The following is a 15,933-nucleotide window of genomic DNA, read 5'->3' on the forward strand; positions in this document are numbered from 1 at the left end:
TGTTTGTCCCTGCTGCTAAGGCAAGCCAGCCAAAATCTGCCCCTGCGTTTCTGCCATGAACCAACTCCTGTTTCCCTGGAAGGGGCAAAAGATAAAAGGTGTTGTGTTTCAGGTCACCAAGCCATGGCAGCTCAGCTGGGCCTTCTGTTGAGACCCCTGGTATGCTTAGTCTGGCACCGCTCTACTCCCAGAGAAACGTGCCTTTAGTCACCCCCCCTTCTCTCCCCCACCATGAAATTTAGCAGTGGGAGGCTTTTTGCTGAGTTGTGTTTCTGTATCTCAGCTGGTGATAACTGGTTGCTCTTCTTTCACTGCTATTTCACACAGCTGATATGTGCCAAGATGTCTTGGTTAAAAGAAAGGTCAAGTTAACTTATTAATTAGGGCCCGACATTTCCTATTTGGACACTTTAAATGCAGTTTTATTAATCACTCTCTCATTCCAGTTTGTCCTAACAGGTGGTGTTAATTTTTTTTTTTTTTTAACTGTCATTGCAAGATAAATAATAAATTCAGGATGAACCACAAGTTAAATCCCCTAACAGTCATGGGGAAATTGAATATGAACTGTGAATACAACCATCTGCTGTTCATTCATTCAACAGCACCAAACACTAAAGACAGAGGACAGTGCTCAAAGAGTGGGAGGACACACAGCGATCTACAATGAGGTCGAAAGCCTCTGCATATGTGGCGTGAAGTATATATAATCCAACTGGTGGGAAATGTGTTGCAAAAATGTTGCACCTTAGATTTTTTTAACAATTTATCTTTAATCATCTATATACACGTTGACTCTCGTACATATTTAATGACTAAAAAAGTAAAGAGGTAAACAAACTAATTAGAATTAAAATGATAGTGCATGTTCATGGTGGTCATGGTGATGTGAGCATCTTTAAAGCGTTATTACCACAGTTACAAAGGTTTATTCAATTCATTATTTTAGCTTAATGCCCATAGCTATCTGTTGTTTCACTTTTTTGCCATGTACCTTAAAAATTATATTTTATTATTTGCAACTCACACATCGCTCTGTTCATTAGTCATCTGTTAGTCTGACCATGGTCCATTTATAGTTCTCTTATATTATTTCATATATTATTTTATTTTGTATTTTAAGTCAAGTTTAAGCTTTGAATTTTATATTTTAGATTGGAAATGTTACAGCTTTCTACAATGTTGTTGATTTACTGCTCTGTTCCTTGTTAAGCTATGAGGAGGATCTGTTATGACTGCACTCCCTCGCCACCTTGTGGCCTGGAGTCTCAAGCACACTGTAAATGATTTTAGCCATGCGTGTGTTTGTTTTAGAATTAAATAGACATCGAATCGAAACAATTTTTCTTTGTTCAAGACATTTTTTACTGGATACATTGCACCAAAGTAAGGTATTTATCAGCAAGTCACGAAACCTTTAGCTTGGGCTGTACCACTCCCCTGTTTAGCTTTCTTTTGCTCTTCTGTCCTTTTTCTGTCTGACAGTTAGACTCCTGTGTCCAACATCACTACAAACTTAATCATTTTAGCAGAGAAAAACACAGGTCTCTGTGTTTTATCCTTATCTCTTATCTCTACTAAACGTTATCCTGCTCAATCCGACCTAGAAGCAAAGAAGTAGCAATTCAAAACAGCCTGTAACCAGCAGTATCAATGCTGATAATTTCATTTCAAAGTGTAGATTAAGATCAGGCATATATCTAGAAGGGAGACTTTTTCAAGATTACTAATAAACTTCTCACAGCCCCTTTAAATAAAGTGATTCATTGGCATTTTTTAAACTGAATTGAGACTCCCCAACTTCTTAAAGCTAACTCAGCTCATGCTATGTGTGCAGCTGCTGGTGCTTTAATCTTGCATCTTAAATCCCTCATATGTTTCAGGACTTTGCTGAAAATAAATAAAAGTGGGTCATTTTAAAATGCTTGCATGTGTTCTGCTTCATGCCATAACAAAGTCTGTATGGTGTCTAAAAGTCTCATCTACCAAACTGTGCGGTTACTGTTAAAAAATGTAAAACTCTGTGTTTGGGTGTTAATTCACCCTTCAACAGGCAACATTAACTCTCCTCAGAAACACTCCCCTGGGAGCAATAACACAGTGCTGGAATGTAATATTTTACTGCCGAGCTGCAGACATTACAGATTTAATATGCTGAAATAACCTCCCTCAGTTCTCTGAAACGAACAGTAGCTTTCAATCAATGACACTGCCGCAGTGCAAATACGAAACACAGCAAGGTTTAATTTTGTAACACTAGACAGAAAATCCCACAGGTAACATTTGCATTGATTTTTACTGCCAGAGACTGAGATTTGTTTCAAACATGGGAGTGAAAATGGGCAAAAGAGAAAGACTAAAGAGTGTCAGCCACAGGGTGAAGCTGAGGAGAAGGGCCTGGGATTAAACCCTGAGTGTAACTCAGCCCATGCCACAGCTGCTGAGGCATTAATGGTGTGTGATGGGCTTCCTGCCAATCTGCTCATTGTCTCTGAGAGGGAAATGTGCCCACAGTCGAAGCTGTTACCCAGCAGTCTCAGCTTACAAAGGCCACAGATAGCACCAGTCTTTTTAATACATTTAAAATAAAGGTCATGGCATAAAACTGGCGTGAAGTCCACATTTTAATTGTTCTATAAAAGAAACCAGTGAATAAAGACTTTTTAGGATGAGTTTTAAAAGTAATCAACTGGACTCTATGAAGACTGTGTAATGCAGACAAAGACCTGAAACACAGAGAGGGTTTCACACTGGTAGTCTAAAAGTGATCCCCTTTCAATCACCTTATGAAACCTTGCTGTCATAAATAACACCACAATAAAGAAGAAGATGACACTGTGGTTGCTTTCTGTAAACTGTGTTGTCTCCCTCTGGTGGTGAAGTCCTAGCATGACATGGCAAATGGTAAAAGCTTGGTAATATATTTTCTGGTATGGTGCACCCCAAGTAATGGCAGAAAGGAATGCATCACTAAACTCAATCTGAAAAAAACATTAAAAAAAATATGAGTTGCTTTAAATCTACGATTCACTATTAACTGCAGGGATTTTATTACCTCAGATATCCAGAAAAATAAGCACTTCAGTGCAATTGAAATAAATGTTAGCAAATACCATAAAAGCTTAAAAAAAAATTGTACGCAATGACCTTTTTATGCCACTAACATAGTGCATCCCCTGTACAAGCTTACCAAAGATAAAGTCACAAACAAACAGGATAAAGCAGAGGTAAACAACACCATTTTCCAGTGATTTATTGAGGAAACTGAGGTGCAGAACAACAAATTCAAGACAAAATACTTCCAGTGTCTTTTAAATACAACCCTCTGCATCTGCAATGACCTATTTCCTGTTTTTTTTTTGTATGGCAGTACTTGCTTATTTTAAAAATCTTAACCCCTTCATCACAGTATAACAGCATATTAACACTGGTTGTGAATTCAGCGAGTGAATGCAAAAGAATCTCAGCTTTAAAACATCAAGCAAGTATTTTTACAATGTCGCTTCAAGAAATTGGTCAATGACATACAAAAACAAGTGTCATAATGGTTTAAAACTAGAAAATGATGGTTTACAACAGAACTCAAGGATAATTATAAAAGCATGAAATGAACAGTAATTAATTACAACAAAATATGTGCAGGATTTGAGGTCAGTGCAATGTACAGAAAATTGTTCTTGTCAAACATATACACAGAAAATATCTACTCAGATGTTATTTTTTGTTCATCCTTACAATATTATCCTGAAAAGTACGATTTTTTTATTTTAGCCAATATTCGATGGATGATCTTGCTAACAGTATTCTGCGATAATTTCAGAAAAGACCCAAACGAAATGCAGGTGAAATGAATGAACTGTATCAAGATTTGTTCTGAAAGTCACACACCCAGCTTTACAAAACTGCATTCAGTATAAAAAAAAAACATACATCAACATCAAACACTTTCTTAACTCCATAAAGTAAAATGAACATCATCTATCTTTTCCTCCAGACCGTCAGTGTGTGGGTGACTGCTGAGACTCATCCACTGGCCATCCTCGGTGCTGCTGCCCTTCTTTTTATCTCGCAGCAGCTGGAACACACACAGAAAAACAGAGACAGCGAATTAAACCACAAGAAAACCAAGCCAAATAGGTATGACTAAACACTCAGAGAAATAATAACAAAAATGTGCTCAATCTGTTCAACCTTTTTTTTTATTTTTATTTTATTTCTCTTTGGGCAAATGCAAGCAGCAGAGCACCATTTTTCTTTTGAAACTCAGTTTTCATCCTTACAGTGGCAAAATGACACCTGTTTGACATCAAGACAGGCCTAAAAAAATACATATGAAACAAGAGGCTTCATTCAGTGCCAACTCAAGCGAAGCATTAACCCCTTGTCTGGAGAAATGAAGCCAGTGCAAATGTGTTAAAACTGCAGTTCATCGAGTGTCCACTTGAGGCTGGTGCCAAAAAGCACTGGAAGCCACATACACACCCATTATAAAAAGCTGATCTTGACAGAAAAAATAAACATATTTCTTAGTGGTTTAAAAAAATGTATTAAAAGGTTTTTTTTTTTTTCTTATTGACACACTACACTATAATTTAAGATTTCCAGTAGGGCTGCACGATTATCGCAATCGCAATCGCAATCGCAATGTCAGCACATGCAATTCAGATTTTTCTCCATGATAACCAAGCAAGTCTGTAGACTCATCATGACACAACTTTTTTTATTAAATCGCGAGCACAATCGCAATCGCAATATTGTCCACCTAATCGCAAATCGCACCTTTTCCCCAAATCGTGCAGCTCTAATTTCCAGATTTGCATTATTAGAGGTGTGGCTGATTTGACCAACAGGCTGGTACGCAGTAGCTGTGAACAAGAAGACTAAAGACATCAACTTCACCTCTTTACCTTTTGTTAGGGTGATTGAAAAGTCAGTATTTCTAGTATAATGTCCATCATCTAACGGCTGTAAAACTCTTGCTAATGAAACCCATTGGTGATGTCACTGAGACCATATCCATGTCAAATTTGGTAAAACAACTTAAACTTTGTGTTCACACCAAATGCAATTTAAATCATTCCTGGAAGCAAATTTCATGTGAAGTCAATGTTAAGTCAGGAGAACAAACTTTAACACAAAAAAGAAAAGTTACTTAGACTTAAAAGTTGATATTTTCATTTCTAGTTTTGAAACCCAAAGTATAAAGTAAGAGGACTCTAAAGGTGTGAATGTTAACAAAAAGTGTTCCCTGAGCCAAAGGTTATTGGAAACAAGTTCTCCAGAACATGAGCTTTTGATGCTCATGAGGTCTGCTAAAGAAGTTTTAGTTTGGGAGCACAGCATTATGGGTAACTGTCAGAGTAGAGGTCAATAGGTTTCACCTGCTGTATAGTCTGATAAGAATTTATGAAGCTGAATCCAGTGGTCTGTAACAACATAAACACATTCTTCCTCAGCAGAATTCCTAAAGAGTGACTCCATTTCCCTCTGATGCTTACAGCCAAGTCATCCAAGCCTGATTGTATAAGGAAAGGAAGGTAGGACATTTACTGCCCAGGGAGATTTTTCTTGGGTGAGGTCAAGGGGTGCAGTCTGTGTACAAACCATGTGTGACATAGGCACACCCAGTGGATGTGCACATTCATGAAACCCCTGTAAACACGTACACACCTGTAGTGTCTCGGCCACACTGACATTTAGCGGCTGCACAATAGCCCTCCTCCAAAATAATCTGTGTTTATGTTGGGAAGTCCCTATCTTTCAAGCCCTGCTGCTTGTTTGAGGGCGGGGGCGCGAAATCACAGGAAACACCTTCTGTTGGCCAGCAAAGCCCCACAAGCCCGTGCAGCACAATGAGATATTAAAAGCCCGTTACTTCCCTGGAATAATTGAAAAACTGTTTCTGGAGAAACAGCTCGAGCAAGTGATGGAAGAATGCACGAACAGAAAGAACATGGAAGGAACTCCAGGAGGAAATAGACGGAAAGGCAGCTCACCGTTTTCTTCTCCACCTGATGACTTCACTCCGAGGAGCATGACACCGTCTTTAGTGCTCTCAGGTCTGCTCTGGAAAGAAGCGCTGTAGAACCAGAGAAAAATCATTAAGAGCTCCAGTTGTTTACACATGTTAGAAAACAAAAGAGAGTCAACTTACTTCTCAGTTCCAGTGTCAATGGTTTCTGACATATAGAAGACAACAGAACAGATTAGTGTCTCATATCAAAACAGAGTCCCACCCACACAAATGCAGCAACTTTACACGCTACATGCTAGCTCAAAACACTGTATGCTAATTCATTATGCATCCCATCTGTCGTACCTGTGTGATCGTGGACCTTCTTGCATTTGAACTTGAGCACAATGGCTGCAGCAGCCGCGACCAGCAAGGCAGGCAACAGAATCCACCACAGCCTTTTGTCTAGCGAGACAATATGAAGAGACAGTTGTTATCCTAACAAGGTTGTCAAAGTGGCCCAGTGATTACAAGGTTGAATGGCCACAAAGACAACCCTTCAGTTAAAAGTGAATAAGGGCAAACACTGTACTTGTAGCTGTCATCCTAACGGGTTTGATATTGAGGTTATTGGAATCAACCAACCATATGCTGCATTAGCTTGATCTGACTTTAAAAGATAAGAAGTTTACTTAATAAGTTATGTCTGTGCAGCTTTTTTTCTGATACTGAATGGTCGTCTGTTCGACGGAGGGCCAGATATTCTGTGTCATCTTACAGAGCACTCAGAAGTTTGTTTTGTGATTGTAAACTGTTGAAAGCATGGAGTTTCAATCTAAAAACTATTCTTCTATGACTGTGACCACGATATAGACTCTAAGGGTAATGAACAGCTTTCTGGGGCTTCTTGTCAAGCCAGCAGTTAGCTTCAAGTACCTCTGGACAAGGCTCCCTTTTCTGTGTACTTTGTTGTTTACGGTGACTTCTGCAAGCAGTATGCTTCGGATACCAAAATCAGAATCAACACAAAAACAGGTCCATCAAAGTACACTTTAGACCAGGGGTGGCCAACCAGTCAGAGACCAAGAGCCACAAAAATCACCATGGTACTACAAAGAGCCACATCACACACGTGGTCTTACAAACGCACTTCCCGTCACGCACAAACAAAATGACATGAGATTAAAATCAATACCTTTCCAATTTTCAAAGCGAGACTTATTGTGTTATTGTGTATCTGTCTATCTATCTATCTATCTATCTATCTATCTATCTATCTATCTATCTATCTATCTATCTATCTATCTATCTATCTATCTATCTATAAGCACACAAGCAATTGAGAGGAGCACATGTAGAGAACAGAAACTGAAACTTAAGTATCAATCTAATCACCCAAGTATTGATCAGTGCTAATCTCAACGTTGGCATCAATATATTAATATTTTAGATTGATTAGCACACTGCTACTCATAACAATATTTATATATATTCTTATGAATGGATCAAGGAGTCGCACACCAAAGGCAAAGATCCACAAGCTGCACTTTGGCCGCCCCTGCTTTAGACCATTACCTGATTTAGAAGAATCTTTGTCACCACTGCCAGTCTGAGGACCTTTCAGAATAATACACAGAATAAATTGTTATTAGCATCATTAGAAATAGCTTCATATTCTTCATACATTCAAGGGGTTACTATCTGCAATTTTTTTTTCTGTAACCTACCAGTTCCTTGATCTTTGGCATTGCCTGTCTCAGTTTGAGGAGCCCCTGGGATTGAACTGGTTTCATGTGATGCTGAAGATGATGAAATGATCAATACAAACTCAACAAGCCATTAACTCATCTTAACATTAAAAAAGCAACAAAACATAATGTTCTCAAATATTAAACGGTACCTGGGACTGGAGTTACATCTGCAGAAAACAGAGAGAAGTCAAATGATTAATGATTAATAAGTTTTGAGTGCAGTTTATGTTGACACCCTGTTTGTAAATTAACGGTTTTGAGATAAAAATGATGTCTTTGAACTTACCCTTTCCTGTTTTGGGTGTTTCATTAGTTTCCACACCACCTGCAAAAATGAGAATAATTAATACCTGGTGCAAAATCCCTACCTGTTCATTATGCTGACTGCCTCAGCTGTCTGTCTCTTACCCTGAGGCTTATCTCCCTCTCTTGGAGTTTCTGAATGGTTTCCTGGGGGAGATCTTGGCTGCATAGCGCCACCTGCAGCTAAAAAAAAAAAAGAATAGAAATAATGAATCATAAAAAAGACAAAAAAATCTCTTTTTCTGGTCTGCATTTTTTTTTCGTATATGGAAGCTTCCATTCTCTCTCATGCTTGCTGGATTTAACATGCAGCTGTAAAAGTAGCTGCTGGTGTATGGATCCATAGATGTGTAAAATTGATGAATACAAAAATCCTGCTTGTTTTTTGTAGAATCAAATCTAAAGTTTACAGAAATTAAGGTAAAATTTTTAAAAAGAACCTGTAGTGTCATTTTCCTGTGGGGCAACAACAGCAGGCATAACAGTCTCATTTTGGTGGTCTGTTCCAATGGTTGTCGGTGATGCAGTCTTCGCAGTTACTGGAGCGTTCTGCTCAGAGTTCGCTGGAAAGAAAGATAAAGTAAAGACATGTTTCAGAAGTTAGCTGGATTTCCATTTGTAGAAATGCTTTCATGTAAGTCAAAAGCTTACTCACTGCTTGTAATGAGGGTGCTGGTGGGACCCAGAGAAGACTTCAGAGTTGCTTCAGTGGTTGCTGGTGCTCCTGCAGAGACTGAAGGTGAAGGGCTTTGTGTAGGGTTTGATGTTGCTGTTGCTGTTGCTGTTGCCTGTGCTGTGAAAAACAGAAAAAATGACATAAAATACCATAGTAGCTGTTGATAATACATGTACTCAACTCTTGTGTAGAAAAAGGAAAAAGTTTAATCTCAGAGAATAAACTGAATTCAGGGCTCAATGTATTCACAGCTAAAATGCAAGTTAGCTTCTTTGCTGTAATGAGAGAGAGAGCAGCTAACATCACTTCATGAAAAGCTAAAAAAAAAAATCTGCCTGATCTCTAAAATTAACATCAAATGGTTGAATTTATTGGCTGTCAATTTTATTCAAAAGGTGTGGTCATGTAAACATGGTAAATTTAAAGTTTCACTGTGGGAATGTATCCCTTTGAAATGTTAGCATGTAGCCAGTAAACAGGAAACTGGTGTACTCACAGTGAAGTACATCATTTAGCCTAATATGCTAACTATGCTACCTATGGTGGTATCGGTAAACAGATTTTACATCTTTAGACTGTTAAAAGATGTCTGTTTCCCTGTGTGCAGTAGTCATGCTAGCTAGGCTAAATGACAGCTGTATGTTGCACTGATAAAACAGAAGCAATTATCGCTAATTAAGACTGTTTTCCTCAAAAGGACAGAACTGTTACTCTTGTTGGCTGTCCAGGCTTAAAGGTACAGCTGAATGATTAAACCTTTTAGTAAAAACAGTTAGCATTAGCACCCAGCCACTTGCTTCTAGCTAATATTCCTGTTAGCTTGCTAGTGGCTGAATTCTTACTATATCTTGAGTGTTATACTTTCTGATAGAAGCTAACATCAAATGCTAAATACCAATTCTACCTTTATGTTTTAGGAGTGGAACTTGGGGTACAGTCTAATCGTGCTCTTTTTGTAAAACATCTTTAGACAATGTTTGAACTGGCGCTAAATAAAGACTGATAGTTTTAATAAATTTACACCTCTCCCATCTTGTTAGCTAGCTAACTTCTTGGCACTGTTAGCCAACTGTTGTGTAAGCTAGTTGAGCCATATTGCTAACATGTAGTCAAGAAGAAGCTTTCATATCACTTTCAATATTTTAAAAGATTAATAAATGTATAAGACTCAAAAAATGAAACCTGGGACATTATGATAGCATACAAGCTTCCTATCCTGAGTTTCAGACAAAAACAGACACCTTATAAACAAATATGGCAGGTGATGTGTACATACCTGTTGGTGCTTTGGCTTCCAGTGTTGGCTGAACTGTTTGTGGTTTTGTGTCTTGGGGTGTGTCATCTGCTGCAGCTGAAACACATACATGTCAATTTTAGAATCTGGGACTCTTGACAGGAGAGGTCAGAAAATTTTATAAGTGGTAAATTTTCTCACATTTGAATAAAAAACAAATTAAATGCTGTTGGCTGGAGTGTCACAGTGAATAAAATGAATGTGTTGTCCAGGAATCCCATCAAACGTAATGGAAACAGCAGCATAAGTTCATCTATGTAAAACATTTCCTCTGACAGATTCTCTATTTTGAGTTCACAGTTGCATATTTTCATCATTCCTGTTTGGCACAGCTTTAAAGCCCAGAGTCTGAGACAAAGACATGCCCTGGCCCCGAGTGTCAGACTGGGGATGAGAATGTGAGATAGTTGAGGTGGATTTCCTCTGTTCCAAGTGCTGCAGCAGTGTGAAGCTGCATCCTGTCCCAGACTCACTATTGTCGTCCCCTGACCCTTGTAGCCAGGCATCCTGTCTTCATAGCTGTCAGCCATGATGACATTTTAACATAACGACTGAGACGATGCCGAGCAGCTGAACCGCACGTTTTGGGAAAGAGCTCATGCTGTTATGTCTGGTGTCATGGGCCTCAACAGGAAGAAAGTCCAGCGTTTAACTTTCACAGGGACTGGGTGTGAGTTAAAAACAGTCCTGGGCAGGTTTAGATAGTTTAGATAGATGCACAATACAGATCCAAGTTAGGACTCTGTTAAATCGTTTTAAAGGAATATGGATCAGTCTTTGAGTACTTTGGGTTCAGTGGCGGCTGCTGGTCAGTCAAGGAGGGGAAGCTCATTTTTTTCCGGCCTACATCATATATTTGTTTATTCATTTAAAATTCTACCCTCTGTGCCAGCTTGTTAGCAGCAGGAGCTGCTATGTGAGACTACGACAGGCTGTAAGTGTGAGTGACGGGGGGAGAAGCTCCACAGCTGTAGCTGTAGCTGCTTATTGGTGAAAAGAGAGGGAATCTTTAAACACAACGCTTGTCGTTTGAAAGAAAAGTAAACTCGCTGGGGATCAATAAAGCCTCCAGATCAGTCCAGAACAACTGAGAAGATGGTCCGGTCGAGGGTTATACTTCAAGATCGCTAACTGGCTCATTTCACTGTCAATCAAAATGAGATTCGGCCTGAGACAGATCATCCAATCATCATGCAGAAGCCCAGCGTCCAGGCCAGCCCACTGCCTCATAGACCCCCAGAGACGCTGAGCGTCTGATGGGCGGGACAAAGCCCAGCATTTATCCAATGACCTTCCAGTTTCCACAGTGGAACAACCCACTCTATGCTTCTGACTGTGTTAAAGCGCTGAGACGCTGCATGAATGAGAAGGAGGTGGAGCCAGTTACCTGTGATAGGTAGCTGATTCTGAACAAAAGATGAAGGAATTCTAGCAACTATTTTGTAAATGAAATGTACACACAGCAGAACATATCACCACTTTTTGGGGGGAGATTTTAGGGGAAGCTGAGCTTCCCTTGCAGTCGTAGAGCAATCGCCACTGTTTGGGTTAGAGTTAAGGAAATGCAACTAATAATTTAGAACAAGCTCTAAAAGTGTTGAATATTTTATTGCTGTTCGAGCTATTAAAGTCTTCCAAGCACAGAAGATCAGGCTTTTGTTAACTTGGAAAAAGTCTGTACTCAGATCTCTTGTTCATTAATTTAATCAAGTCCAAAGTCAAGACCTAAGTATTTGTGATTGTTTGCTAACCACGTCTCAAGTCGATTCAAGAAACCAGGCAAGTCCAAGACCACCCATAAGAGATGTTCAGCAAGTCCCAACTCAAGTTCCCTTTCACTTGGTCAGCCAAAGCAGGGCATGTCATAGATTCAATGCAAGAGCAGGGTCAGGTCCCAAGTTTTTAAAGTTCTGTTGGAAAACAAGTCAAACCACCAGGGTGAATCTAGTGACGAGTGTCAATTACTTTGAGTCAAGTCAAATATTTCAGAGCAGGTCTCAATCCATGATACAAGTCAATCAGTCTTAACTTCTAAAAGGAATTTTGAGACAAAAGCTGGGGGTACTTGTGATTAGGTCACAAATATTGTTCCAAAACCTGGGAGGGCCAAGTCTCTGCTGGTTTCGTCATTTCACTGAAGAACAAGCCTTCGCACTGACGGTAAACTCACGCTCAGCTGGGTGAGCTGCTCTGAGGGCGAGGGTGTTTCCTCCAGATGTTTACTGCCAGGGCTGGAAGCAGATTTGCTGCCAGTTGGGACGTTAAAGTCTCAGGACAATGATCTGTTGTCTCTGTGAGAGCGAGGGCAGTTCGGTTCCCACTGGCTATCTGCTGTGAGATCACCTATCTGCCCGCTGCAGAATGGTTAAAAGTTCTTTTGGCTCAGAGTAAAGAAAACAAACAAATGGAGAGCCACCCTCTTTTTCCTCTCCTTCAGCCAGGAGAAACTCCTCTGCCTGCTTATCACAAGAATTTTTTATCTCTGAGGTGCTGATTTATACATGATCTCTAACAGCTTTGCCAAAAAAATAACTCTTCACTTCTGCTTCTTATGGTGAAATAACAAACTTATTGCAATCTTCGTCAGACACGGAGAGATTATCTCAGTCTGATTGAGCGGAAATTCACTATGAGTGGATGTCTCTGAGGAACTGTTCAAAGTGTGAGTGTGTTTTCAACAACACTGTGATTTTTATCTTTGTGCTTACCAAAACAAAACTACAAATGACAAAGAAAAGGAAGAAAAAGTAAATGGAATTAAAGAAAAACAAAAGAAATCAGAAGAAACACTTGATTTGTTTTTTTATCTTTTTTTTTGGCTGATTTTGTTCTGGGATAAACACAATGAGTTCGATGATTTAATTTTCCTTTAAAGTTCAGAAAACACACTTTTTTCTACTCCCCATTTCACTTAAACTAGTGATTTCAGCAAATGAGAGCTGATAATGTTTTTAGGCCCCTGAGCAATCACTCCATCAAATCATAAGACACATTACTCAGCACCAAAAAGTTTCCTTACCTGGAGTGAGAATGTGAGCAGTTGTAAGCAGAAGCAGGACTAAAACCCTGATGGTCTTCATGGTGATTCTGCAGCCCTGAACTCCTCCGACTTCTTCCTCAGACTCCAGCCCAGCGACCAGTGGAAAAGGTGTCCGAGCTCGCCCGCTCTGCTCCGCTCCTGATGCTTATTTTGGCACTTCCTTTAGATAAAGAACAGGAGGAAATACACTGGCTTCCCTTCCTGACGTAAAGTGGGTGGCTGCAGGGAGACCAGCACAAGGCAGTCGGTGGGTGCAAACCTCAGCCCATGTAAAAAGGATCTTGGTTTTATGGAGTTGAATGTGTTGCCAACTCCCAGAACTTATTTTTTCCTGCTCTGGCACAACTTGACCAGACGGGAGGACTCAAAAAAAAAAGGATCCCAAAGGATGATCACTGAAAATGAAATAAACAAGACTTTTCAGTTGTCAGGTAAACAAAAATGTGAAGTACTGTGGAATAAGTAGCTCTGGCTCTCACGGTGGAAAAAACCCCAAACCTCTCATGTCTTATTCCAGATTCATACTGAACATGCACACATGATAACAAACAAATAAAAATGGACTGGAATTACAACACAGATTGTTTTGGTCAATGATTGTTGGAACAGATGACACAGAGCCAAGTCTTGATTACTCAGGGGAGCAGTTTGAATTCCAGTCACTACATTTGACTATTCTTTGTTTATGTAACACTGCCTCCATTAAGCGTGACTATGACCTGAAATGAGTCACCATGCAGACTCTTGAGACCACTTATTACCTTCTAGTTTTGACTTCTTGAGTAAACTTATTCACAACATTTTGAAGCAAAAAACACCCTTTCACTCTTTCTTCCAAATTTTTTGAGTCAGAGATTAAAAACAAAAGAGATTAGCTCCACACGCCTGTGATTGCTCATTTCTGCGTGATATCAAACTTTCTTGGTCTTCGTATTGTTCCTCTGAGACTCCAGAATCGAGCTCCTGTTTTTTGGCCCTCCCAAAAAAACAGGATGCGAGCGTTTACTTCCTTTAGTTTGAGCATTGTGTTTGACCAAAGAAAGACACTTCAGAACAAGGAACAAGAAATGCTGGCTGCTTTTTTGATTTTTTTTTTTTTTTTAAGTCATATGATAGCTTTTTACTGAAGGTTCCTGTTTAGGAGATTTTATGAAACAAAAACTCACACTGCTGCCTCTTAATGTGCAATAAAGCATTGTTATCGATAAGACTCTTGTTTAAGAAATTTGGCTGTTAAAGAGATGAGATACACACCTGATCAAAACTATTAGACCAACTGACAAAATTTTGGGATATTAAGAAGCTTCTAAGTAGAGTTTAAAGATGGCGAAAGAATCAATGGGAGTGAGACCAAAAAAGAGTGAGCAATTCAATGAAAATAACAGAGTGACATCGTCAAAAGTTTAAGACCACAGCACTGAAAAGAGGACAAGGAGATCCCGATGGAGATATCTGATGTTTGTATGAAGCAGGGGGCCTCCTTCATGACTGAGGGCCTTGGTCTGTGTGATACTGACTGAGTTTTTCAACAGGACAACGCTGCATTTCACAATGTCCTCCTGACAAAGGATTTCTTCCAGAGGAACAATTTCCCTCTTTGGGACCTTTTCGCATGTTCCCCTGATCTAATACACACTGAGAACATTTGAGGGTGGATGGAGAAGAAAGTTTACAAAAATGGACATCATTTCACCATTTGAAACGTTTCCACTAGCCTTCTGGAAACTAGGTATGGGTACCATTCACATTTGAAACAATCCGGTACTGGTACCCAGTACCTGGCAATTGGTACTGGTACTCAACGGTACCAATTTTCCATAATTTTTTGTGTTTATGTGGTAAAAAATATCAAGTTGTTTAGTAATATAATGTAAATTCTTTTCAATTTAACATATTCTTTGTCCAATGTATAACCTTGCAATGCTGTGTTCATGTCCAGTATGGAAAAACGCCTACTCTTCCACCCCCTCACAGTCACAAGAGCTGCATTTCCACCAAGCAGTCCAGTTTTGGTTCAGTACGGTTTGGCTCGGTTTTGTGTTGTTAAGCCTGATGCGTTTCCACAGCAAACTGTGCCCTCTCCTGGTAGGGGGCGTGTGAGCCAGATGCCGAAAGCCGTAGCTGTTAAACAATAGTGTGACGCCGTCAGTTTACCCCCCTATTAAATCCAACAAAGAAGAAAAACGCGACACAGTAAACAAAGAGCACGGATGGAAGACATGCAGCATTTCATCCTCTCTGTGATTGACATGTAGCTCTTTGATACAAAGTGCAATCAAGCTTCGTTTCAGAGAAGTCTGTGTGCTGCCAGGAGAAATGCAGCCGCTGTCGGGGTAAGTGATGATTCCTCTGACCAATCAACGGTCTGCACTGTTGTAGCTCCACCTTCTGGGAGCAGATCCATTCAGTCTGGCACCCATACAGAGGGGTCCCAAAAAAGTAGGCCGGCTTGACTCGGTTTTTGGGGATCTGTCCCGGGATAAGTCAGTGGAAACGCCACAAAATGCGCGCTGTACCGAGACGAACCGAACCGGTCTGCTTGGTAGAAACACGGCTAAGGATGCATTTAGGTACCTAAACATGGTACCTTTTAGTTTCAAGTGAATCGGTCCCCGGTACTCTTGACAGAGCTCGGTCGGTACCTATAAAAGTATCTAATTGGGTACCCATCCCTACCACCATGGGTTGTTAATATTATTTTTCAAGCTCACAGCCTTGCCTGGAGTGATGTAAATAAGGGTACAGTTTAACTTATGGAGGATACAACTGTCCACATTGTCCCCATTGCAGGCTTTTTTAGAGTGTCTGGACTGAGGTGACAATGGATCTACTACCTGGACATTGAACTGTAAGCTGTGGGCCTCCAACCATATTTCTTATAGAGACCATATTCTGAAAACCCCATGGTATTACTAT

This window comes from Halichoeres trimaculatus, unplaced genomic scaffold (assembly GCF_033239565.1).
Source record: "Halichoeres trimaculatus isolate MK-OKI-2021-1 unplaced genomic scaffold, fHalTri1.1 fHalTri1_scaffold_22, whole genome shotgun sequence".
Lineage (NCBI taxonomy): Eukaryota > Metazoa > Chordata > Actinopteri > Labriformes > Labridae > Halichoeres > Halichoeres trimaculatus.